This window comes from Gossypium raimondii, chromosome 10, assembly GCF_025698545.1.
Source record: "Gossypium raimondii isolate GPD5lz chromosome 10, ASM2569854v1, whole genome shotgun sequence".
In the NCBI taxonomy this organism is placed as follows: domain Eukaryota; kingdom Viridiplantae; phylum Streptophyta; class Magnoliopsida; order Malvales; family Malvaceae; genus Gossypium; species Gossypium raimondii.
The window spans coordinates 35,426,777-35,452,530 of NC_068574.1; the positions used below are offsets into that span (position 1 = coordinate 35,426,777).

The following is a 25,754-nucleotide window of genomic DNA, read 5'->3' on the forward strand; positions in this document are numbered from 1 at the left end:
TCACCTAAGAATCTGACTGACGATGCTCCTTCGTTCCTTTGCTTTGCTCCTTTGCTAATGGATCTCCAAGGTGGCCAACCAAGGGTTATTCAAGAGGCTTAATTGCTAAAATCTATATGAAGAGATGATGCTAGTCGTGGGAATGAAAAAAGGCTAAGAGAATTTGGAGAAAAGAGAGAATGATGAATGATGAGAATGATTGAGGAATGATTGAGGGATGCGTGAGGGATGATCAATGAAGGAATGAGAGGGTTTTATTTGTAGGTGAGGAGAGGGGGATAGTTTGCTAAAAATAGTGGATGTTAACCTCTTCAAATCTCCTCAAATTTTGGTCGGCCATGCTTCGTGGCTTTTGACTTGATTTTTTTGGCTTGATTTTTAAGCAATTTTGGATGCCACACAACTCAGGACTTAGACCCGGTCAATTTTAAATCTTCAGGCAAATCTCTAATTTCTTCAACAGTGCAAGGACCTTGTGTAATTAAACCAAAGAATGGTTTAAATGGACAGCCATGTGTAGTCGAACATTGGGTTGACTTGGTCTCCAATTTGGGCAGTTTTACAATCCAGCAAAGCTATTAGACCTATCCAGAACAAATCAACAAGTTAGAGGACCAAAGAATAAAATTTATCCAATTTAATTAATTAATTAAAACCCAAATAATTAATGAAATATTTTAAAATTAATTATTAAATATAATTTTATATTTTATTATTTAATTTAATTTACATGGCCCACTTTATGTCTTAAAAAATATAATATATTTAAATTAATATAAAATAAGTCATTTATTGCATGAAAACTATGTAATAAAGCATAAAATCACATTTGAATAATTTCTATATCCTAATTTCATATTTTCACATATTTCACTAATTTATCAAACAATTACTTAGTTTTAACAACAGAATTAAGTAAAAAAAGGTGATAAATTACATACAAAAAATCCTATATATTTTTTCGTTTACAGTTAGGCACACAACCATGTTATGGGACCACATGGTCTCAGCACCTGATCGCCTCCAAACGTACCAACGTCTAGAGTATACGCAAGTATCCACAAGTATAAGGGTAAAGTTGTAATATAGTTAAAACGAAGTAGGTGAGTACTCTTAGTATCGTACCCAAGGGAGGTGAGCACTAAATTAATCCTAACCTAAACACAAATAACTTTAATTAGTACTTTAAATAAATTATATTACGATTAGACATAAATATAGTTTTTTTAATACCTAAATAAATAAAATAATATAAATAGAAAACTTGAAAGATTTGTTATGGAAACTTAGTAAGACCTGAGCAAGGGTGATTACCTTGCTTCGCGAACCCTAATTAGTTGTATCTTCGGGTTGCTTGTTCAATCAACTAGTCGATGCCCTAGCAAGATCTTTTGATCTTCCACCAGAATGACGAGTTGGTAAGAACTACTTATCTCTCAACCTCACAGTCCAGACCAGTTCGAGGCTAACATGTTTGCGGATAGACTATACCAATTTTGGGTTAATTCCCACCTAAATGACTTCCTAGGGTCGTCAAGCCTAAGGTTTATGTTCTTCCTCTCCCAAACAGCTGATCCATTAAGAGAGCCCTAAAAATAGTTAATTTATCCATACACCCTTTACTAATACCCCATAAAAGAATAACTTCCTCATTGATCTCATAAACATGATAAACTTGATATATAAAATAGACATGAATAACGAATCAAGAGATTAAGGTTTAGGAGAAGCTTGAATTGTATTTAAAGATAATGTCAAATCCACGAAGTTTGATTGAGTTCCACAGATCAGATCTCCCAATGAAAGCAAATAACAAAACTAGAAATAAACCTAAGGCCTAAGAAAAGGGAAAACTAAATGCTAAAACTATGAAGAAAACTATACAATATGAAAAGACATCCATAACATGTTTTAAATGAGTCGATTTTTGGACTTAGAGTAGACGTCATCCTTAACCCTAAGTTAGCTGCAGCTCACGTGCTTAATATTTGGTTTTGCAGACCAAAATGACCCTAGTTTGTGATTATTTCTAATACAGAGTTGATGTCGCGACACACCAGGCCGTATGTCATGACATCAAAGGCAATATGCTCATTCTTCAAGGATTCTTCAGGAGTGTGCCCCGACATCCTCAGGCTATGTCATGACACCGAAGGCAATCTTGAAATTCTTCTATTCTACTCCCTATGTTTCGACATCCATATCTCTGTGTTGCAACACAACGACCAGTGTTAAGTTAGCACACCTTCAATGGTCTCTTACACACTCACAAAGCATATTAGCTCACCCTTAGGCCTTATTCAGCCCCTAACGTCAATAAAAGACTCAAATTATACATTTTATTGAATTTAAATAAAGTAATATAGACTTAACTAAAATATAACTAAAGTGCTTGTATTCAAGCTCCTCAAATGTGAAAACTATTTTAATCTGTTGCACTAAATTACGGTAGATCAAACTCCCCCACACTTAAGTCATTTCTTGTCCTCAAGAAATGCAAACAAAAGTAGTAAATGAAAAGACGGCCCTTGAGAAAATATAGTACAACTATTAGCTTTGGAGCATATGACTAAATGTTTCATATTCACACATAATCTCGGCATGATATAAGTTGACTTACCACTTCTGATATCAAACTCCTAAGTCAGTATATTTCAAAGCATACAAGCTTTAAGAGTTTCTAATGTAAGGACCCATCAATAAGTTATACAGGTAATTTGATTATCTTAGCAGAATACAAATAGTCATAAATGCAATTATTCTATATGATGTCAATTTGTAAATAAGTATACCTAGATCACATAGGGATACGTATGGAATTCAAGAACAGTCAGCATCAAATAGTTTCAAGCACAAAAATAGTTTGGCTCAACGTATTATTCCCTATTTTTTCCCCTTAGTGACACTTACCTACTCACAACCTTAATTCTCCTTCTCTAACTTTTGTTATTTCTCCATAGGAAATCACAGAATAATACAACAACTATGGCTAGCTCATGAGTTTGTGTGCACTAATGAACAAGTCTTCTCTATTTTTGGTGACTTTGTCACTTTTCTTTCTTCTTTTTATATACATTTCTCATTCACAAATGCTTTTACTTTCAAGAACTTTTTCTACTCGTTTTTTCTTTTCTTTTGAATTTTTCTTTTTTTGTACATTGCTAACCTATAATTTACTTTATCAAACTAATATTTCCTATTTCACTCTATTTTTAAAAAATTTCACCGTAATGTATCTACTTAACCCTCAATATGAATGACTAGATGTTTATAGTCATGCAATTCAAGACCAAAGAAAAAGGGAACATATAAATTAACAATGTTGGCTCGGATTTTGCATGAAGGTTTATCAAGAAGTGCTTTCTGGCTCAAATATAGGTACTAAGGATTAATAAATAGGGTTAGCTTTTTTGCTATGGGTGTATACCAAAAAATGCCTTAGGTCATCCCTAGGTATCTCAATATTCACAAATTTAATCAACCAAATAATCACAAATTCAACAATTTAACATTCATACTAGCATGCTCGTTCCCCTTTATTTCCTATATCGTATGTAGATTCAATTGCTCAATGCCTATTTACAGTGTAAAATATAAAACTTAGTAGTCTAATAATAAAAAATTTAAAATCATTTAATATAATATCAAATTTATATAGTAAATACGATCAACCTATATACATGCTCTAAACCAATCACTTGTATTTCTACAAGCTCAAGCACACAATTGACAATAAAAATCAAATAAAAGAATAAAAATTAAAACAAATTTCCTATGTTTCTCCCCTACATTTTAGAAAACACATTGCCTTCAATGTGTAGCGCTGAACGCATAAGGAAAGAAGTTACCTGATTAATCGTGGTAGTTCCATAAGCTATTGGTGGGTGCTTCCTTATTTGATCATCGGAAGTTCAAAATTGTTGTGCTTCTTCATGTGAGGTTTCTACGCAAACAATTTTAAAACAACAAAGAAAAGAAAACAAAAATCTATTATTAATCCTACTCCTAAAAATAAAAATTAAAGATTATTCCAAATTAATACAGTCCTAGAGAATGAAAATAAAAAATTAAGTTTAATCATCGTTCAAATCATCAAAACGAGGCGAGTGCCCCCTTTCTATTGGTTTTTTCCTTTTCCTAAGCTATATCCTTTGTCAAAGCTCTCACCCGTTGAAGGTACATGTCGAGATGGGCTTCATATGATGGGCCCTTTGGTATAGAATATTACAGCTGGAATGCCGTATCATAATTGTCTTTATCCCTTTGAAATTCTTGCACAGAATCCTCGTCCTCTTCTTCGCCTCCTCCCTCATTCCTTGTCTCCTCAAATCTAGTGTTGAATGATCCGGATATATGCAAATTTGGTTGGTAGTTTGGTTCTCTAATATTGTTTTGCCACGCAAATTCTTGAATTACTGGTCCTGCTTTTTGCATCCAGTGGATCATCCAATCTATTTTCGTGATCTCACTTGTTGTTTCTTTTCAATCTCTTTTTTTTCTTTCTTTAATGATGTCTGAACATCCATTTTATGATTTGTTCTTTTATTCCACTCTGTAATTTTCTTCTCTGAACCTCAACATATTGAGTATACAGGGAATCTCCAATTAAGCTCTTTGTCGGCTTCATGAATTGCTCATGGTCTTCCATTGGAACTTTAGCTTTTCTGCATAAAGGTGTCACAAGATGAGGAAAGAAAGCCCAACTTTTTGGCTATGAATGCATCATTTCATATCTTGATTGATCCATCTTCTGATACATATCAGTTTTTTCTGCAAAACATCGTACAATAAAATAGGTTGAAAAGTATTTACATTAGAGACATTTAATGCATGAGTTATTCTAGTACAAATTAGTTGCATCCTCATCTTAGTTACTGGGAACATAATTGCCTGATCAAAGTTAGTTGGTAACACAAAATCCAGTCTATAGTTCCATACACCTCTTCCTTGGGTTAAATATTTTACAATTTCATCCTCTTCTATGTTCTTAAACATATTTAAATTAGTGTTATCTAAAAAATCTTTTTCATGGTATGGGGCATTATAAAATTCACATATTTCTCGAGGAGTAACCTGTACTTCCTTACCTCTTACCGTAACGGTTCCCCTTTTTTCACCATACGATCTCCTCGCTCCTTGATCTTTAAAAGAGGCATAGAATTCTTAAACTACGAAACTGACTACATTTTCTTTAGGAGTGACACAAAATTACTCCCAACGATGGTACCGAACCAAAGTCCAAATTTCATTATACAAAACCATTTATGGTTCAAATCCTCGTTCTTGAATAAAAGTTTTCCCTTGTAATTAGATAAAGTATTTCTTGGCATTTGGATTTTGACATTTTTGAGGATCCAAAACCATCATAGTTCCATGCACATTGGTTTTTATAGTTTTCTTAGGAGTCATATTTGGTATAATGTTCGCTAGCAATACTAACAACAACATATAATGTTTCAAAAGTAACGGAACAGTAAATTTTTAAGTTGTGAATTTTAACCTTGACTTTGGAGTCATGTTGTTTCCTTCCCAAGATTGTGATGACTTCCCTTTAATGATTATAGCCACACTTGCAGAAAATAAAATAAGAAAGGATTGTAGCAAAACAGAAGATAGAATAAGAAGTGGTTCGGTTTTGAAGATTTTTTAGATGATTTGAGAGAGTTTAAAAGTTAAAAGAGTTTTAAGGTTTGGAAAAAAGAGTGTTTAGAAATTAAAATCGAGGTAAAATGAAGTGAAAACTCAGTGGGTTACGCAATCAGGTCGGGTCAACCCTACAGAAAATTGCAACGATATCACGACACAAGAGTTTCGTGTCGTAATATCCTTGGAAGTTTTCCTTCGTCTTGACATCAGAGTTCAACGTAGCGATATACTCTACAATTTTGAAAACTTGGGGAAACTGACTTTTGTGTTGTTACACAAGGGTGCTGTGTCGCGACATCAAGATGATTTTCTCGATCCTTTGATTCTGGACACGGTGTTGTGACATGGGGGTGTTGTGTTGCGAAACCAACTCATTTTTCTCCAAATTTTGAATTTTCAAATAGCCTCAGGTGTTGGTTAAATCGAAAGTTTAATAGAAATTAAAATCTAGAGTAATCAGTTAGTGAAATATACAATAATTTACATAAAGTTAGAATTTAATCAAGAATGTCAGGTCTTGCTGCGAAATTCATCCATCAGCTCATTTAATGTACAAGTGGATGTTTATCTCGTCTTGTTTTTATCAGTATTGGTCCAGTATACATCATGTCGTTCTACTTCTCTTCATTTGTCTCACCACTGAAAACTCTTTTCACGATTCAAAACAATTAGCAATACGTAATACCAAGTGACAATTTAATAACCCTAAATACGTTTTATAATCCTAATTTTGAAGAATATTCTTGAGATATTTTTCATTTTCATTTCCTTTACTTCACTCATTCATAATTTGGATAAAGTTCTGATTATGGGATCATTATGTGTCATGTAGCAATGTTACTTGTTCCACACTCCTTTAGACTATTTTATAGGTTGAGTTGCAGTTTCGTCGGATGGCTCTAGTAAGAGGTGAGTGGTTCATAACCACTGCAAACTTATTTCAATATTGATAGGTAGTATTGGTTGTTTATCGTCGGCTCTGGAACCATATAAATTTCTGCCAAAGTATATCGTCTCTATCTTCATGAACATCCTGAGACATTCTAATTTGTTAAACTTTTGGGGTGTCTGATTGAGAATTAATTGTAACACCCCAAACTCGGTCTAGATGTTATAGCCGAATCTGGAATGTCACGAAGAAGGGTTAAAAATCCAATTTTATAATATTAAAACCTCATTTAATTTAGTACTAAAAGAATCCTCATTTTAGAAAAAAACATATTATTATGCTCATTAATGAATCCATCAATTGTTTGCTCTTTCAAGTAAAGCGATAGTTTGCAGCGAAAATTTAAAAGTCGTTACATTTTGAAAACTGAGTTTCTGTTAGCAAAAACGTTTGTTTGTGTATAACTGTTATTTTCGTAAATTGTTTTGTTGAGCATCGCAAGAAAATTAAATCAAATCCAAAACTAACAAAAAAAACCAAAATAATGTCCAGAAAGTCCCATATTTACAAAACTCTTACAATAAAAAAGAATTTAAATATAATTTTAAGTAAATACAATTTATGGGCATGTGGTCACAATTGAGCCTCCGTCGCACCGACCCGCCTATGCCTGAGGATTACTTAAACAGAACAAACAAATAGAAGTGAGTTTTAAAAACTCAGTGTGTAACTCGACGGAAACATAAATTCAAATTTTATCGCCTAGTAGAACATGTACAGACATAATTTATTTACAGAATCAGATATGCATAGTCCTACCCCTATCCTCTACACACAAACTCTGACCATCCCAACACATCACGTGGGGTATAAAACACCCACCCAGCCCTACACCACATAGTGTCTGTACAACACTTATCAGAATAAATCGTAGTCATGCTGCCAGAATAATGGCGAAATATTGCCTAACAGAATACTTCCTCCACATAAACATATTCCACCCCAAACAGAGATACAGATATACAAAATAACATATAATATGCATGCTTATACATAACAGACATAATACACTCATACGCGTGACAGAGCAAATCATACATATCATGTCTCTTTAAAATCGTACAAACCTTATTTAAGCCACTTTCAATCTAACAAAATAACAGGTTTCATGCTTAAGGGTTTTTTTTTCCCATACCGACCCTATAGAAAGCCCACAATTGATTAGAACGAAACATGCAGCCCTAGGGAAAAATTTTGAAATTTTGGCTCACATGCTCGTGTGGGCCTACAAGCTTGTATGGCCCACACTCCCAAATTTGGCCTACCCATGTGGCCCACACGCCTGTGTATCCTACACGCCCGAATTGGCCTAGGTCGTGTGACCCACACAGCCACACACACACCCGTCACACGACCATGTGTCGTACACAGCTAGGCACACGCCTGTGTGGCGTCGATAGGCTAGATTTTTTGCTTTCGTCGAATGTTGTTTTCTCGTGTTTTCATTACACACCTTATTCGTTTTTTATGTGAACATAATCCCGAGACAACCATAACCTAAAAATCGTCAATAAAAGCCCAAAATCAGTCTCAATTCCAATCGAGTCACCACTCGAATACAATGCAACGAAATGCAAAATTTCAACAAAAAGACTGCACTAGAAACATTTCAAAAGCTTACCCATGACTACGACAACCCTAAACTTTACTACACAATCAGATGATCTCGGATTGCCTAAAAATTACCTAGCAAAATGATATGCCAAATCAACTTTGTGCACCAACAGAAAATTGAAACATTAACCAAAACTCCCTTAAAACCACAGTGAACCCTTACCTATGAAGCAGCCCGAAGAACCCAAAAATTTGAAGTATAACAATTGAATGAAAAGAAATACTGATAGAATTAAAAAAAGGGAAAAGAAAAGAAATTGAGAGTAACATAGAGGGGAAGAGAAAGAAAAATGTCAAAAGGGGAGAGGAATTTTAGGGAAAAGAAGAGAAATTTTAAAAAAATAATAAAATCACTAAAATCCGAAACTCCCAACAAACCAACATATCCCACTAAAACCGACAACTAGCTCTCATCCAACAACCTCAAAATTTCAATTCCACATAACCGAAGCAAAAATTATCATCCTCGCTCACACAGTGATTTGAACACGAGACCTTAGGCAAGCTAACTCCTTACCACTTGAACCAGTAGGCTCATTCTAATATGAGTTTATCAAAAAATAAAATATAAGCCAAATCACCAAAGATAAGGATATGATCAAAAAATAGCATATTTTCAAAAAGTGGGACTTGAACCAATACCTCAAACACAACCCCAAATCACTTAACCATTGGAACAAATACTCATCTATGACAAAATTCATAGAAAAAAGTTAAATAAATCAGGGTGTTACAACTCTACCCCCTAAAAGAAATTTTAGCCTCTAAATTTACCTGATCCGAACAAATGAGGATACTACTAATAAATTGAGTCCCCAGGTTTCCACGTGGCTTCCTCAGTGCCATGATTCTGTTACAGAACCTTAACCAATGGAATAGACTTCCTCTTCAAAATCTTTACATCTCGATCCAAAATCTAGATCGGCTCCTCCTCAAATGTTAAATCTGGTCTAACCTCAATCTCCTCAACAAAAACTATAAGTGATGGGTCCGATTGATATCGCCTCAACATAGAGACGTGGAACACATTATGGATACAGTCTAACTCTGGAGGTAGCTTTAACTGATAAGCGACTGATCTCACACACTTCAAGATCTAATACGACCCAATGAACCTAGGGCTCAACTTACCCTTACGTCCGAACCACAGAACTTTCTTCCACGGAGACACCTTAAAGAAAACAAAGTCACGAGCAGAGTACTCGATATCCCTCCTTTTAAGATCTGCATAGGACTTCTATCTATTAGAAGTTGGCTTAAGACAGTCTCAAATTAATCTAGCTTTTTCTTCAGTCTCGGAAACCAACTCAGGACCCAAAACCTATCGTTCACCCAACTCAGTCCAACACAGAGTAGTACGACATTTAATACCATATAGAACCTTGTAAGGTGCCATTTTGAATGCTAGATTGAAAACTATTATTGTAGGCGAATTTAGCTAGAGGCAGAAAATCCTCCCAACTCCCTCGGAAATCAATCACACAACTTCGAAGCATATCCTCCAGTATCTAAATCACGCTCTCAAATTGGCCATTGGTCTGAGGATGGAATGTAATACTGAAGTCTAATCTCGAGCCCAAAGCCTCATGAAGGCTTTTCCAAAATCGAGAAGTAAAGCAAGGATCCCTATAAAAAATTATCGAAACCAAAACCCCGTGAAGTCTCACAATCTCATAAATGTAGAGCTTGACCAACTTCTGCAATGAATAATCTATTCAAATCAGAATGAAATTGGTAGACTTAGTCAACCAATCCACGATAACCAAAACAGAATCCTTCTTAGTAGGTGTTAAAGGCAACCCACTAACTAAGTCCATAGTCAAACGTTCTCATTTCCATAAGGGAATCTTAATAGGTTAGAGTAAACCCGAAGGCAACTAATGCTCAACCTTAAGTTGCTGGCACGTCAGAAAATGAGAAACAAAATTTGTTACCTATCATTTTAAACCCGGCCACTAATACAGTTCACGAAGATCCTTATATATCTTATTTCCATCGGGATGCATAGCATAAGGCCTACTATATGCTTCCTTCAGAATAGGCTACCTCAAATTAGAGTCATTTGGTAACAAACCCATCCTCGAAAGTACTGGACCCCGTCACTATTCAGCCCAAAATCAAACATACTAGCACTCTCTACCTGACGGAAACACAGAACCAGAGAATCATCCCCCAACTACTTATCCCAAATCTAATCAATCCTAGTCGACTTAACTTGCAACTCTGCAAACAGGCTCCCATCCTCAAACAAATTTAGGCGAGCAAACATTGCCCTCAAATCAGACATTGCTCTATGACTACGAGCATCGACCACAACATTGGCTTTACCGGGATAATACTCTATCATGCAGTCGTAATCCTTGAGCAGCTCAATCAATCTACATTGCCTAAGGTTCAATTTCTGTTGAGTAAGGAGGTACTCAAGGCTCTTGTGATCGGTGTAGATGAAACACCTCTCACCATACAGATAATGCCTCTAAATCTTTAAGGAAAAAACCACGGTGGCCAACTCAAGATCGTACGTTGGATAATTTCCCTCATGTGACTTAATCTGTCAGGACGTATACGCCACAACCTTACCATATTGTATTAGAACACATCCCAAATCGACATGCGACACATCACTATAAACAACAAACTCCTTACCAGATTTAGGTTGCATCAGAATAGTAGCCTGAGTCAAAACAAACTTGAGCTTCTCAAAACTCGGTTGCTGCTCATCAAGCCAGAAAAAACGAGCATTCTTACGCAAAAGCTTAGTTAGAGGAGCTGCAATGAACAAGGACCCTTTAACAAACCTCTGATAATAACCCGCAAAACCTAAAAAATTACGTATCTCAGAAACGTTCCTAGGCTGTTTCCAATCAAGTACAGCCTCAATTTTTCTAGGATCAACTCGGATCCCCCCAGTAGAAACCACGTGCCCTAGAAATGTTACTTCCTGCAAGCAAAACTCACACTTCCTTAACTTAGTTTAGAGTTACTTCTTTCGAAGTATCTAAAAAACTACTCTAAGATGCTCATCATGTTCATCCTTGGTCTTAGAGTACACCAGAATATCGTCAATGAAGACTACGATGAACTGATCCAAATACGACTAGAAAACCCGATTCATCAGATCCATGAATGTAGTCAGAGCATTCATCAAACCAAAGGGCATGTCTAGGAACTCGTATTATAACAACCCGTTTTCAGTGGTGTCAGAAATAGTTGTTTTGGGGCCACAAAATCTAACACCTAGGTTTGTAAATATTATTTTCTACAAGTCATATATGGTTTTAAAAAGGTTTTTGATTTGATACATTATGTTATATAAGCGATTTATTGTAACATCCCAGTTTTAGTTAAATCAAAATAGTGGTTTTGAAACCACAAATCTGAGGTTGGAAAATTATTTTAATATTATTTTTGGTATTTACAGAATTTTAATATATATGTGTGAAAGTTTCGTGAAGAAATTTTACTATTTGAATGCTTAATCCGATAAAAAGGACTAAATTGCGTAAAGAGTAAAAGTTGTGTTCTATAAGCTAAAGTGTCTAATAGCTATAGAACATTAAAATAAAGCTCTATTTTTGATAATTTTTACATTTTTGAGATAGTTGCTTCGTATTCTAGCTAGCCCATGTCCTAATTTTGAAATTGGTTGATGAATTTGTGAGTTGCCATTGATGATAGCTTGATTTTTTTGAATGTTGATGATGGAAAATGAATAGTTGTTGATAGATTACTATGTTTTGTAAAGTGATTTTTGACAAAAATATCAAATAGGGAGTAAATTGTGAAATTTGCAAATTGAGGGGTTGAAATGTGAAATAAAAAGAATTAATGCGCTGCTAGGGACCTAGGGAAGTTCAGCCAATCATGGGTTTAATGAAACTATGTGTATTTTGTGTCATTTTGAAATAGGGACTAAATTGAGAAAATGTGAAAGTTTAGGGGCAAATGTGTAAAATAGCCCTAATGTGTGTTTTGGACTAAAATGAATAAATTTTTGATTAATAAGCTGACTTTGATAATATATAGATCAAGATAAGCCGAGATTAGGATTAGATCCGGGAAAAGGAAAAGCAGACGAATAGTCAATAATTTCCATCCGAGCAATTTAAGGTAAGTTCGTATAATTAGAATCGAAATTTCATTTAATTATAATTGTATGAAATGAATTGGTATATATATGTGAATTGAATGGTTGAAATAAACGATATTTAATTGCTTAATTTGCAATGTATTGAGTAATACTGAGCCTCATTTAAACTATAGAAAATAGTAGGATACGAGTGACATGTCACTAGGGTTACTGTTTTGGTTGAGCTCCTGTATTTTTTGTGGACTCACTATAACTGGTATGAGCTTACCGATATATCAGCTCCTATGAGCTTATCGTTTCAACTCGATACAACTTACCGTTCTCCAGCTCAGAATGAGCTTATCGATCATGGCTCGAAAGAGTGGAAAAGATAATAAATTGATGGATTACCGATTAATGCACATAGTGTGTATCACCTGAGTATCCTTTGATGTTTCATTAGGTTCAATGGGCATTATACTGTTACCGATTATATGATAGAGAATGAAATGGAATATGATTTATGTGAATTGTATAGATGAAATATGAGATGTGTTATGAGGATGTATGGAACTGGAAACGAGATTTTATGAAATGTATGAATGAAATGCTACATGAGTTGAATGCCAAATTGAATCATTCATGGATGAAATGTTAGTCATATGCATATTTAAGACTCTAACCTATTGAGGTGTATGTGTGATAGGCATTTGAATATTCGAGTTACACATATTGATTTAATTGCTTAAATTATGCAATGTGGTAAGTTTAATTCTATTATACAGGCTTACTAAGCTTTAAAGCTTACTCAATTTATTTCTTCGTGTTTTATAGAGGTTCGTTAGCTAGCTCGATTCAGACGATGTCGGAGATAAGCATCACACTACCCAGTCGATTTCTCGGTACTTTTGAACTCATGGAAGTTGTGTAAATATGGCATGTATAGGCTAGTTTATGGGAATATGTTTTTGGTTACTTTAGCATATTGCATAGTTATGTGTTTTGATGTTCTTAAGCCATGAGATTTGGCTTAGTTGTTATAATGGTCAAATGTGTATAAGATGATATTTTTTGGCAAGTTTGCTTATGAAGCATTTGATGCATATGATAATATTGGTATGTGTTGAGTTGGTGATTGCAAAATACGTGAATGTTATTTGATATTAGGATAGGTATGAAGTTGAATCATCTTAGTTTGATATATGTTTAAATGCACAAATGGTATTGATTTGAGTTTGTAAATGATTGGTTTGAAATAAAATATATGTGCATTGAAATGGTTGTTTATAGTATCTCATATTGTATGTGAATTTGGTACTCTATGAATGGTTTAGTTACATGTGCTTTGGGGTGTGAAAAGTGTCTTAAACCAAACATATTTCATGCCACATGGCCTGAGTACACTGGCATGTGACCATTATTAGAAAATTTTTCTAAGTTTTCTCAAAACTTTTATATGTTATTGATCCAGTCCCAAATGTATGAATTAAGATTTGTATACTCGATTTAAGCATGTTATGAATATGAATGATTAAAAATTTCTGAAATGAAATGATATTTGTAAAATGTTTAAAGAATTATCGATCTGAATTAAGTTGAAAGTTTGGTAATGCCTCTTAACCACTTCCGACGACAGTTACGGGTTAGGGGTGTTACATTTGATTGGTATCAGAGCTACGATTTAGTCAATTCTAGGACTAACGTAGCGTGTGTGAGTCTACCTATACATTCCATATTTAAACTACGATAGTGTGATATCTCCTGACAACTTCTGAATTATGTTTTATATAGTAAATGGATCCGAATCGAGCCGTAGCTGAAGATTTTGAAAGTAATGTGGCAGCTCCCGTTCAAGAGATTGTGCCTCTTGAATCTAGTCCCGTTATGGGAAGTCAAGGAGGAGAAGCTAAACAAGCTTTCTTTCAAGTGTTAAATGAATGGTTCACTGAATTTGCTTGAGCAAACTCGGTTGCTCAACACCTCCACCCCCACATGTTCCTCACTCGATCCCTGTAATACCTCAAGGTACAGACCCATTGCGATTGAATAAACCTCCCGTTGATAAGATAAGAAAATATAGGGCTAAAGAATTTCGAGCTACAGTTAGTGACGATGCTGAAAGAGCTAAGTTATGGCTTGAAAACACGATCAGGGTTTTTGATGTACTTTCTTGCACACCTAACGAATGTTTGAAGTGTGTTATATCTTTGTTGAGAGATACAGCGTACCAGTGGTGGAATACACAAATATCTATTGTTCCGCCAGATATAGTTACTTGGGAGTTCTTCCAATCTGAGTTCAGAAAGAAATATATCAGCCAACGGTTCATCAATCAGAAATGAAAGGACTTCTCAAAACTTTTATATGTTATCGATTCAGTCCCAAACGTATGAATTAAGATTTGTATGCTCGATTTAAGCATGTTATGAATATGAATGATTGAAAATTTTTGAAATGAAATGATATTTGTTAAATGTTTGATGAATTACTGATCTGAATTGTGTTGAAAGTCCGGTAATGCCTTTTAACCTCTTTCAACGGCAGTTACAGGTTATGGGTGTTACATTTATTGAGTTCACGTGGTGTGATCTTAAGGTCAAGTGGTTTTAGAAGATGAGGTATCAGGACCTCGTTTCTATAAATTGAGTCGTAAATATTTTTATAAATATTTATGGAGTGGCATTAAGGTAGTATTAAAGTTTCGTTGAAAAGTTTTAACATTTTTATGGTTAATTAATTGAAAATGACTAAATTGTAAAAGTTGAAAAAGTCAATCGCTATTAGTTTAAAGGTGTTAATTGCTTAAAGAATTATAGCTGAATGGCCTTAATGGGTAGTTTACCCATACCTAAGATAGTGGGATGATTGGATGCTTTAAAACCTTTTAATTTTAAATGTTTTATAAGTTAACTTATTATAATTAATTAAGTAAAAATGTTAATAAAGTATGAATAAATCAAAAGTGGTCATCTTCAACATTAAGCTTTCTTTGTTTCAACCGAAATCCATGGCTATGGTGAAGTGAGGTTTGGCCATCTTTCTTTGTGTGCGTGTAAGTCCTTTAGCTACCCGTTTCTACTAATTTTGATGTTTTTTACATCGTTGTAACTAGGTCCAGCTATCCCGTACCTTCGATTTTGAAACTGTTAAAGATTTAGAATGTTGCCATTGGTGAATCTTGTAGTTTTTGATGTTCGATGATGAATTTGGAATGTTGATTTATAATTAAAAGTATCTTGTTAAGTGATTTTTGATGAATTTATCGATTAAGGACTAATTTGTTAAAATAATAAAATTTTAAGGACTTAATGTGAAATTGTTACATGAATGGGTTTTTTTAGATAGAACATACGGCTATGCTCAATTTTGGGTAAAAAATGGTTAATTTGCATTTTTTGGGCTCAAACACTAAACTGAATAAAAGTAAAACTTTAGGGGTAATTTTGCAAAAATGTCAAAAATGACTAAATTGCATAAAATGAATTGTTTTCTTGTCTAACTTAATAAATTGAATGAAATTATTGTTTTAGATCAAGATTAGGTGAAAAATCAAGGAAAATAAAAAATTATCGAAATGCCCCTGAACTTTGGTATTTTTGTAATTTAGCTAGGTAAGTTCGTATGAACTGTACTATGTATATTTTTTATTAAATTGAATGTTATTATACAAATTTTATTGAAAATGAATCGATATATATATATCTTATTATACAATTTATCTTGTAATGAAACGAGGGAAATTCAATGACGTATGACAACTATCGAGTCTCGTTTGAACCTTAGGAATATATAGGATACGAATGACATGTCATTAAGGTTACCATGTTTTGGGTGCTAGTCCTGAACGTCCTACCGGTGGCTGATTTTTCGGCATGTGTTGCGATTACTTGGCAACTTGTGTGAGCTGCTACGTCCTGACTGACAGCTTGTGTGAGCAGACCCAGGTTACCATGTTTCGGGTGCTAGTCTTGAATGCCCTAACGATGGCTGAGGTCTGGCATTAGTTGCGTATACTCAATAGCTTGTGTGAGCAGCATCATGTAGCTTACAGTCCCACTAACAACTCGTGTGAGCAAACCCATTTCACTGCTTGTGTGAGCTACGACTATATGTTTAGCACACTTTGTGTGATCTTTCTCGCATATTTGGTATTATTCTAAGTGGTTCAATGTTCATGAAAAGGGATGAACTGGTAAGGGTCCCAATTGATTTCACTACGACAATTATAGAAAGGTATGATGTATTGATGATTCAAGTAAGAACATTCATGATTATGAAAAGCATGATTTAAGTGATGCTATGTTTATGTCTTATGTGTTATGCAAATGAAATGGTAAAGGAAACGATATGAATTAAGACATAAAACTATAGTTCTATATGAATATCCTTGATATGCTGATACATGGAAATTATGTAAGTTAAGATGAGTAATAGATTCAAGTGATACATGTTGAGATTAAATGGCTATTCATGTTAATGTGTTTATGATTTATATCATATATGCTAACATGTTTGGTGTGAATGCTTAGGTTTTGGCCAACCTTTGGTTGGATCATGCCATGTTAATTTATAGGTTCTGCATTGTAATGGTATGTTCCCAAATGGAAATATACTTGAGTTCATGAAAGAGTGGTAAGGTTTAAATTATATCATTTCTTATCATGCGATTAATTCCAAAAGAGCTATGTTTAAATGCACTAGCTTATGGCTATGGTTGATGATATGCTTATGTCTTGTGTGTTATGCATATGAAACAGGTGTGGAAAGGTAATGAAATAGTAAGTTCATACTTAGAGTGTAAAATGATTGAAAAAGGAATGATGAGTTGAATTGATGTTGTTATTTAAGTTAAAGAAAGTAAATGCAATAGGAAGTAATGAAATGAAAATAAGAAAATTTGAAAGGGTTTACAGTTATTTAAAATCCTACTATGCTAGGGATGATTTGTATATGTGATACTGTGGATTATTCACTTTGTGTGTTAAAGATGATTTAATGAATCTTGTAGTATCGGTATAGGATTATTCTTGATATGTATAAATTTCATATTTGAAATGGATTGATATGACTAAATTTTATACGAGCTTATTAAGTATTCATTGCTTATGTAGTTGTTTTTCCTTTACTTTTTAGATTATTGGAAGCTCGAACGGGTTGGAAGCTCGTCAGAGATCTATCACACTATCCAACAATTATATCGATAGATTTCAGTGTCTTGGTTAAGGTTATAATGACATGTATAGGTGAACTTATGGTTGATGATTAGTTGAATGTTAGTTGATGTGTTTGACATGTATCTATCATTTTAGGTGATGTAGCCTTGGTATATTTGGTGCCTTGTTGATATGTGTTAATTTGGTAATGTGTTAAAGCATGCTTGAATAGCCAAAGTGATATATATGATGAATTGACCTCAACATGGACAAGATATGGTATGCTTTGGAAAGGTTTTGAACTAGATATGGCATGAATCTAATATGGTATGGTGGTTATGTATTAATTATGTTATGTTTTGGCATGGAAACAAGTTAAGTGATAGTTGGTTAAATATGCACATGTATAGGTGTTTTGGTTGATATGTGGATATATGTATGTGGCCTTTTGATGGATGACTTTATAGTCTTTATGATGCTTAGATGATGGAAGTTGAACATGGTCATTTTGGTATTAAAATATGTAGTTAGTATTTATGACTTATGATGTTAAATGTTAAATGGCATATTTGGTACATTTGGTGTGAAATTTGATAGGTAAACAAAGTGGTAAGTTATGACATAAGTTTAGTTATAACTTTGTTGAACTTTAGGCCAATTGATGTATATGGATATACATGTTTAATGGTTGTGATTGAAGTGCCTTTTGGGCACATTGGTTGTATGCTTATGTACCTTAATTGGATAGCTTGCTATAGCATGGTTTGGTGCACTTTAGAGTGCTTGATTATATGTGGAAAATTGGTTGTAGGGATGAGAAAAATGGCTTGAAAGTGGCCTATTTTCTGTCCACACGGGCAGAGACAAGGGCATGTGTCTCAGCCGTGTGTGACACACGGCCAGGCGACACGGCCAGGCGACACGGCTGTGTGTCCCCTATAGCTTTCAGAGGGTTGCAAGTCAAGCTGTTACACAACCTAGCACACGGCCTGGCACACAGGCATGTGAGGTCATTTTGAAGGGTACACATCCTAGCACATGGGAGTGTGGTTTGGCCGTGTGAACCAAGTCAGTGAGTTACACAGGCATGGACACGAGCTGGGACACGGTCGTGTGTTCCTACTTCGAATGTCCACACAACCGAGACACGAGTGTGTCTCTGGACTGTGTGAGTCACACGATCTAACCACCAGACCGTGTGACCCCTGCAATTTTAAAACATTTATCTTTTCCCAAAAAGTTTTAAATTTTTTCAATTTAGTGCCGAATTGTTTCTAATGTGTTTTTAGGGCCTCGAGGGCTCGTACAAGGGACAATATGTATGTTATTGATGCAATTTGCTATGATTGATGTTGTGAAGTAAATGATTTATATACACATAGTGCCCATAACGAGTCCTAAAAGTCGTCTTATGAACATCAGCTTCGTTAACCTTAAGCTGATGATACCCAAAACGGATATCTATCTTAGAAAATACCGAAGCCCCATGAAATTGATCAAACAGGTTGTCGATCCTCGGAAGTGGGTACTTATTCTTCACAATTAGCTTATTCAACTGTCGGTAGTCGATGCACATTCTCATGGTACTATCCTTTTCCTTTAAAAACAAAACCGGTGCTCCCCACAGAGACACACTAGGATGAATGAATCCATGACCCAGAAGCTCCTAAAGCTGAGCCTTTAGCTCCACAAGCTCTTTCTGTGCCATTCGATAAGAAGAGATGGATACCAGAGTTGTACCTGGTAGAAGCTCAATTCCAAACTTCCCGATTCGGAGGTAAACCCGGTAACTTCTTGGGAAAAACATCCAAAAATTCCCTCACTGCTCTGATGTTCTCAACGAAGAGTCCCTAGAAGTTGAAACACTTACGTAAGCCAGATATGCTTCACACCCTTCTCGACCTAATTTTTTAGCCACAAGAATGGAGATTACATTAGACAAGTAATCTCGACTCACCGGTCACAACTGTAACACCCCTAACCTGTATCCGTCACTAAAAAAGGGTTGTGGAGCATTACCGAAGTCTACAAATTAAAAGGACAGAAATTTCAAATATTTCATATCATATCAATAAACACATTATATCTAAGTGAAATCGTACACATTGTCTCTTATACGAGCCCTTGAGGCCTAAAATACACATTAGAAACAAATTAGGACTAAATCGAAAACTCAGAGAATTTTTCAAAAACACTAAAATTTTCAAAACTACAAGGGTTACATGACCGTGTGGCCAGGCCGTGTGACTCATACGGCCAAGAGACAAGCCCGAGTTTTAGGTCTTGTAGGCATACAAAATAGGGACACACGGTCGTGTCTTAGCCCGTGTTCGTGCCCATGTGAGTAAACTGACTTGGGTCACACGGCCAAGCCACATGCCCATGTTCTAGACCGTGTGAACATACTGACTTGCAAACCTTTACAAGCTACAGGGGACACACAGTTGTGTGTCACACATGGCTGAGACACACGCCTGTGTCTCTACCTGTATGGACGAAAATAGGCTATTTTGCAAGCCATTTTTCTCACCCAACAAGACATGTACCTACAGCCAAAAATGCACATGTATACCAGCCATAGCAAGGCACCAAAATCATGCATAACCTAGCTTTATACATATAGTATAACGACAGTCAACCAACCTGCCTATAGGCCTCTCAAAGGACAATTTATATACTTGTATAACCAAGTACTCCATTTGGTCAAAATAACAACTAACTTCTAATTTGATTTGCCTCCATACATACCATAAATCTTACTTGCCAGAACACAAACCATTTGGTACTAAAATTTCATTCTTTAACTAATATCAATTAACCAAAATAACTATACATAACAAGGTACCAAATCACCACATACCACATACGATATACCATATGCACATTCAACTATCATTTCATCTTCTATTATTCAAACAAACAAGCCAAACATTAACCATAATAAAGCTACTCACATACATGCCAAACTTTTCCATTATACCATCAAGATACCAAAACTCAACCAAGTCAAATGGCCATTTCAACATTCAAACACATAGGCCAACATTAACTAGAATACCTATACATGCCATTATAACCAAAATCAAAACATCCGAAAGTACCGATAGAACTGATAGATAGTGTGATATAGCTTCGATAATCTAAAAAGTAAATATGAACAACTACGTAAGGAATGAATACTTAGTAAGCTCGTATAAACTTTAATCATATCAATCCATTTCCAATATGAAATTTATACATATCAAGAATAAACATATACAGATACCACACGGTTCATGAAACCATATTCAACAACTCACAAAATGAGTAAATCCACTGCTTCACTTATACATATTATCCCTAGCATAGTAGGATTTTAAACAACTTTAAACTCTTCCAAATTTCTTTATTTTCATTTGCATTTCTTCACTTTCCACACTTATTCCATATGCATAACATACAAGTCACAAGCATATCATAAAACCATAGCCACAAGCTAGTGCATTTAAACATAGCCCATTTCGAATTAATCACATGATAAACCATTTCATAAGAAATTGCATAATTTAAACCTTACCACTCTTTCATGAGCACAAGCATATTTTCGTTTGAGCACTTATCATTTCAATGCAACTTATAAGTAAACATATTACCATCCAACCAACAACTTGGCACTTACCTAAGCATCAAACAACAACACATATTAGCATACTTGAACATATTTCATATAAATTCAACATTGATAACCTTATTTTCTCAACATGTCACACTTGAGTTTCTTACTCGTCCCAACTTACATAATTTTCACGTATCAACATATCAAAGATATTCATATATGTACATGTCATGACACATATCATTCTCTTATCGTATCATTGTAACACCCCAAATCCGGTCAAAACGTTATGACCGAATCTGGCGATGTCACATTGTAACACCCCTTACCCGTATTCGACGCCGGAATAGGGTACGAGGCATTACTAGAACACATACACTTATAAACATTTTAAACCGAGTTATAAAATTTCATTCAAATTTAAACTCTTAAAATTTTTAACATGCTTTTATAAATCTTCACGTTATAACTTCAAAATACTATATTTGTAACAAATAGGGCTTCTGAGACCCAATACATACTCATGCAATTCAATACTTCATTTCCATTTCATTTAATTCACGATTCTCATGTTCACGATTCAATTCAATTTCTCAATCCAATATACATTTCAATACCACAATAATTCATTTAATTCAGATCATATCATTTGTAATTTCCATTTAATTCACGTACAATTCAATTTCATTAAGTTCAATACCAATACATATTTATCGTTTAACTTAAAGTCCCCTTTTTGCATCATTTTACACTTCAAGCATGAACCTAGTATTTCATTTCCTTTCCACTCTCGTTTCCTATGCATATCACATAAGATATAAACATTACACTCAACCATAGTCGCAAGCTAGTCGTTTTGAAGACTAATCACATGATAAACCATTTTATTAAATATTACAAACTTTAAACCTTACCACCCTTTTATGATCACAAGCATATTTCAATCTAGACATTTACCATCTCAATGCATAATTTTATAAATTTAATGTATGTAATCCACCACAACTTGGTCAAGCCTAAGCATACACACCAAACATGCTAGCCAAATAAACATATAGTATAAGCATTATAAGCATGGATAAGCACCACATTTATTTATGTGTCAAACTTATCAACATGAGTTAATTCATAAAACATTTCTAACATTACTACATACCAAATCGTATACCAAGTATACCACATACACATACTATGAAACTTTATTTTCTCACATGAACTTTAACTATAACTAATCATGCACAATTATAAACATCATTTCTTTACAATCGTTTATCGATTATAATCGAGCATATGGCCAATTATACACAAATCATTCATATGTTCTTCCAATTTTCCTTCTCCTCCTCTCCATTCCACATCCTTAATGTGTATAACACACTTAAACATGTATATTCAAAGTTGTCTATTCGAGTTAGAGTCACTAGATTATTTTTGCCCGGAGCTATAGAACTCCAAATTAAGATCCGTAAATTTTCCCCAAAACTAAATTCACATATATTCTTAAGTTTCCCATGTTTCACTACTCGATAGTTCTAACCTCTCTTCACTAAAAATTAATTATCTCATTATACAAAATTCAAATATTGTTTTTTTTTGTTTTTATTGAAAATAGATTCACTAAGGATTCTAAACATATAAACTTTATCCCATAATTATTTTTTACAATTTTTGAAAATTTTCCAAAATCAGAACAGGGGATTCCAAACTCATTCTGGCTCTATCTAACTAACTTCAAATATCTCAAAATATATAACTTTTTTGCTTGCACTGTTTCTTTTATGTGAAAATAGACTCATTCAGCTTCAATTTCATATATATTCAGAGTCTAATTCAATCTCCACCAATTTTGGTGATTTTTCAAATTTACACAACTGTTGCTGTCTAAACTGTTTTATTGTTAAATGTACTCTTTCATAATTTCACTTTTTTCACTTTCAATCACAATTCAATTCAAAATTTAAATTTCAATTTATAAGTCGATATTCAATTAAATTCCACACCTATATTCATTATTCAATTACACTTAGTAAATTTCCCAATGAACACTTCGGAATAATAACAGATACTCGGTGGATTCAGCACATAGCGACCACCTTATTAATCAATGATGTCCGGTGGAATCAACATATAGAAACCACCTTACTAATCTATGATGTTTGGTTCACATAGTAGCCTGCACATAGTACTATACAGGTGACCATTACCATCCGATGCACATAGTAGCCTGCACATGCAACCTATCATTCATGGGTAAATTTTTAAACACAAACCCTAGTTCAAAACAATGGTAAAAATAGGTAAATCTTGTTACGAGGATTTCAAAAACGTAAAAATCATTAAAAACGGGGATAGAACAGACTTACAATCGAGCTTGGAAGCCTGAAATACCCTAGCCATGGTTTCTCCATGCAATTTTCGGCCTGGGGTTGAAGATGGACAAAAATTGGCTTTTAATTTTGTTTTTAATTCATTTTAATAACAAAATGACCAAAATACCCTTAATGAAAAACTTTGGAAACATGCCTAACCATGCCCATTTTTGTCCACCAACTTAACCATTGGTCTAATTACCATATAAAGACCTCCAATTTAAAAATTCATAACAATTGGACACCTCTAACATATAGAACTCAACTTTTTCACTTTTTACAATTTAGTCCTTTTGACTAAATTGAGTACCCAAAGGTGAAAATTTTCGAACGAAATTTTCATGAAATCATATTTTGAAATCGTAGACAATAAAAATATAATGAAAATAAATCTTTTTCTTGTCAAATTTGTGGTCCCAAAACCACTATTCCGACTAGCCCCAAATCGGGCTGTTACAACTCTCCCCCCTTTAGGAATTTTCGTCCTCGAAAATCTTGCAGATAGTAGATTAATGATTTGCTTCCACACAGTACATTTCAAATTCACACATAATTTTGGACTTTCATATCTTTTATAGATAATCATATAGATTCATAAGAAAACTAGGATAGCGATATTTCAGCATCTGAAGCTACACAAAGTATCGAAAAATTACAATCCATATAGAATGATATCCATTCTGATAATAAAAAATGTTTAGAAAGATCAATGTCACTCATAATTAATGGAATCCAAAGTAACAGAAGCAATATAATCTTCACGTATATTTAATAGAACAATAACCGGTAGAAACAAAATATTAGCCTCACTCAGACTTTACCGTCGATTTTCATATTCACACAAGGGAATAAATACCAGAAAAAGACATGGCAATGTCGAACATAACCCAAACAAACCAATAATTCTTTCATCTATTAAAATTTTTAGCTAATGTTCTCATACGATAAGAATTCTTTTTGAAACTAAACAGTCACATATACCTCTGAGGATAATTGTACACACAGAATGTCTAAAAGGAATCATAGTAATTACCCCATTATAGCTACTGTACTCATATATTAATACAATACAAACATTACTCAATTGTCTAATTTTGTCATCAAAATTTTCGCATTATCTCTTTACTAACAGAAATTGATCCAGAAAAACTTCCGGTTAATTCTTTCTTTAAATAACATACCTAAATAAATCATTTAATTGGATTTAACTTCTTTTGTGACAGTAACTTTGCATAATCTGAGTAGTTTTCAAAACTATCCAATATCTCTCTTTTTATATTGTCTTCATTTGCTAATTCATTCACTTTTCTGACCACATTATTAATCTTTCGTACACAAACTTCTGTAACACTACACTAGTAAGCTTATTCAACCAAAATCTTACAAATTTCATTGTAACATTTTACTAATATGGGGGGTGAGTGTAGTAAAGCCTCAAATTTATCTTACACATAAATGCGCATAACACATACTATCACAAATAGCCAATTCATTACTAATTTCACATTCTCAAAACATTTAATAAACATTTGTTTTTAATCACTTTTGTTCTCAACACATAATTCATATTCCAACTCAAATAACTAATTCACAATCAAAATTTCTATATAGCATCATAATCCAAATATCATAACTCATGTGCTCATATAATTATAACATTTATCAATAACAAAATTTTAAATGTTATTTCCACTAACTCACCTTGGCTGTCTTCTACGCTCAAAAGTGCCTGACTATTCAGAATTTCCCCAGGTACTTTGGTCATTAAGTTTTCCTCTTTATCTAGACTTTGGGGCTGCTCATGCTGGTGACCAATTCAATTTACGTTTGTGCTCATGTAACCATCTTGTAGATTCGCAAGAGTTTCACCTCTAAGTTGACTTAGTTCTAGCCTTAATAGTCTTTGGTTCTCCTAAATCTCCCACTCTTCATAGAGTCCTTCTTCATAAATTTCATCACCATCATCTGACCATATGTAATCAAAGTTTCCCATGATGCTTGCTAAACTAATTTCAATAGTCACTGCTGCAGTTCTTTTTACAGGGGGTGTATCGAGATTTCTTGAAGAGCAAAGAAGTATTGGTAATGTTAAGAAAATAAGAATAAACTAAATATAGTATCTATAATTTAGATATTTCTTAATTATTCTATTAGAATGCAAAAATCAAAATCAATTTAGTGACACTACCTCCCTGGCAATGATACCAACAACTTCACCGCCTCCAAACGTACCAATATCCAAAGTAGAAATTGTCTTCTATGCTCAGAAGTGCCTGACTATTTAGAATTTCCCCAGGTACTTTGGTCATTAAGTTTTCCTCTTTATCTAGACTTTTGGGTTGCTCATACGGGTGACCAA

At 34.1% G+C, this 25,754-nt stretch overlaps 1 pseudogene; it reads right to left on the reverse strand.

Moving 5' to 3' along the window:
• The window catches only part of LOC105775455 (uncharacterized), a 70,287-nt pseudogene extending 57,533 nt beyond the window's left edge, over positions 1–12,754 (reverse strand).
• Between the last annotated feature and the right edge of the window lie 13,000 nt (positions 12,755–25,754).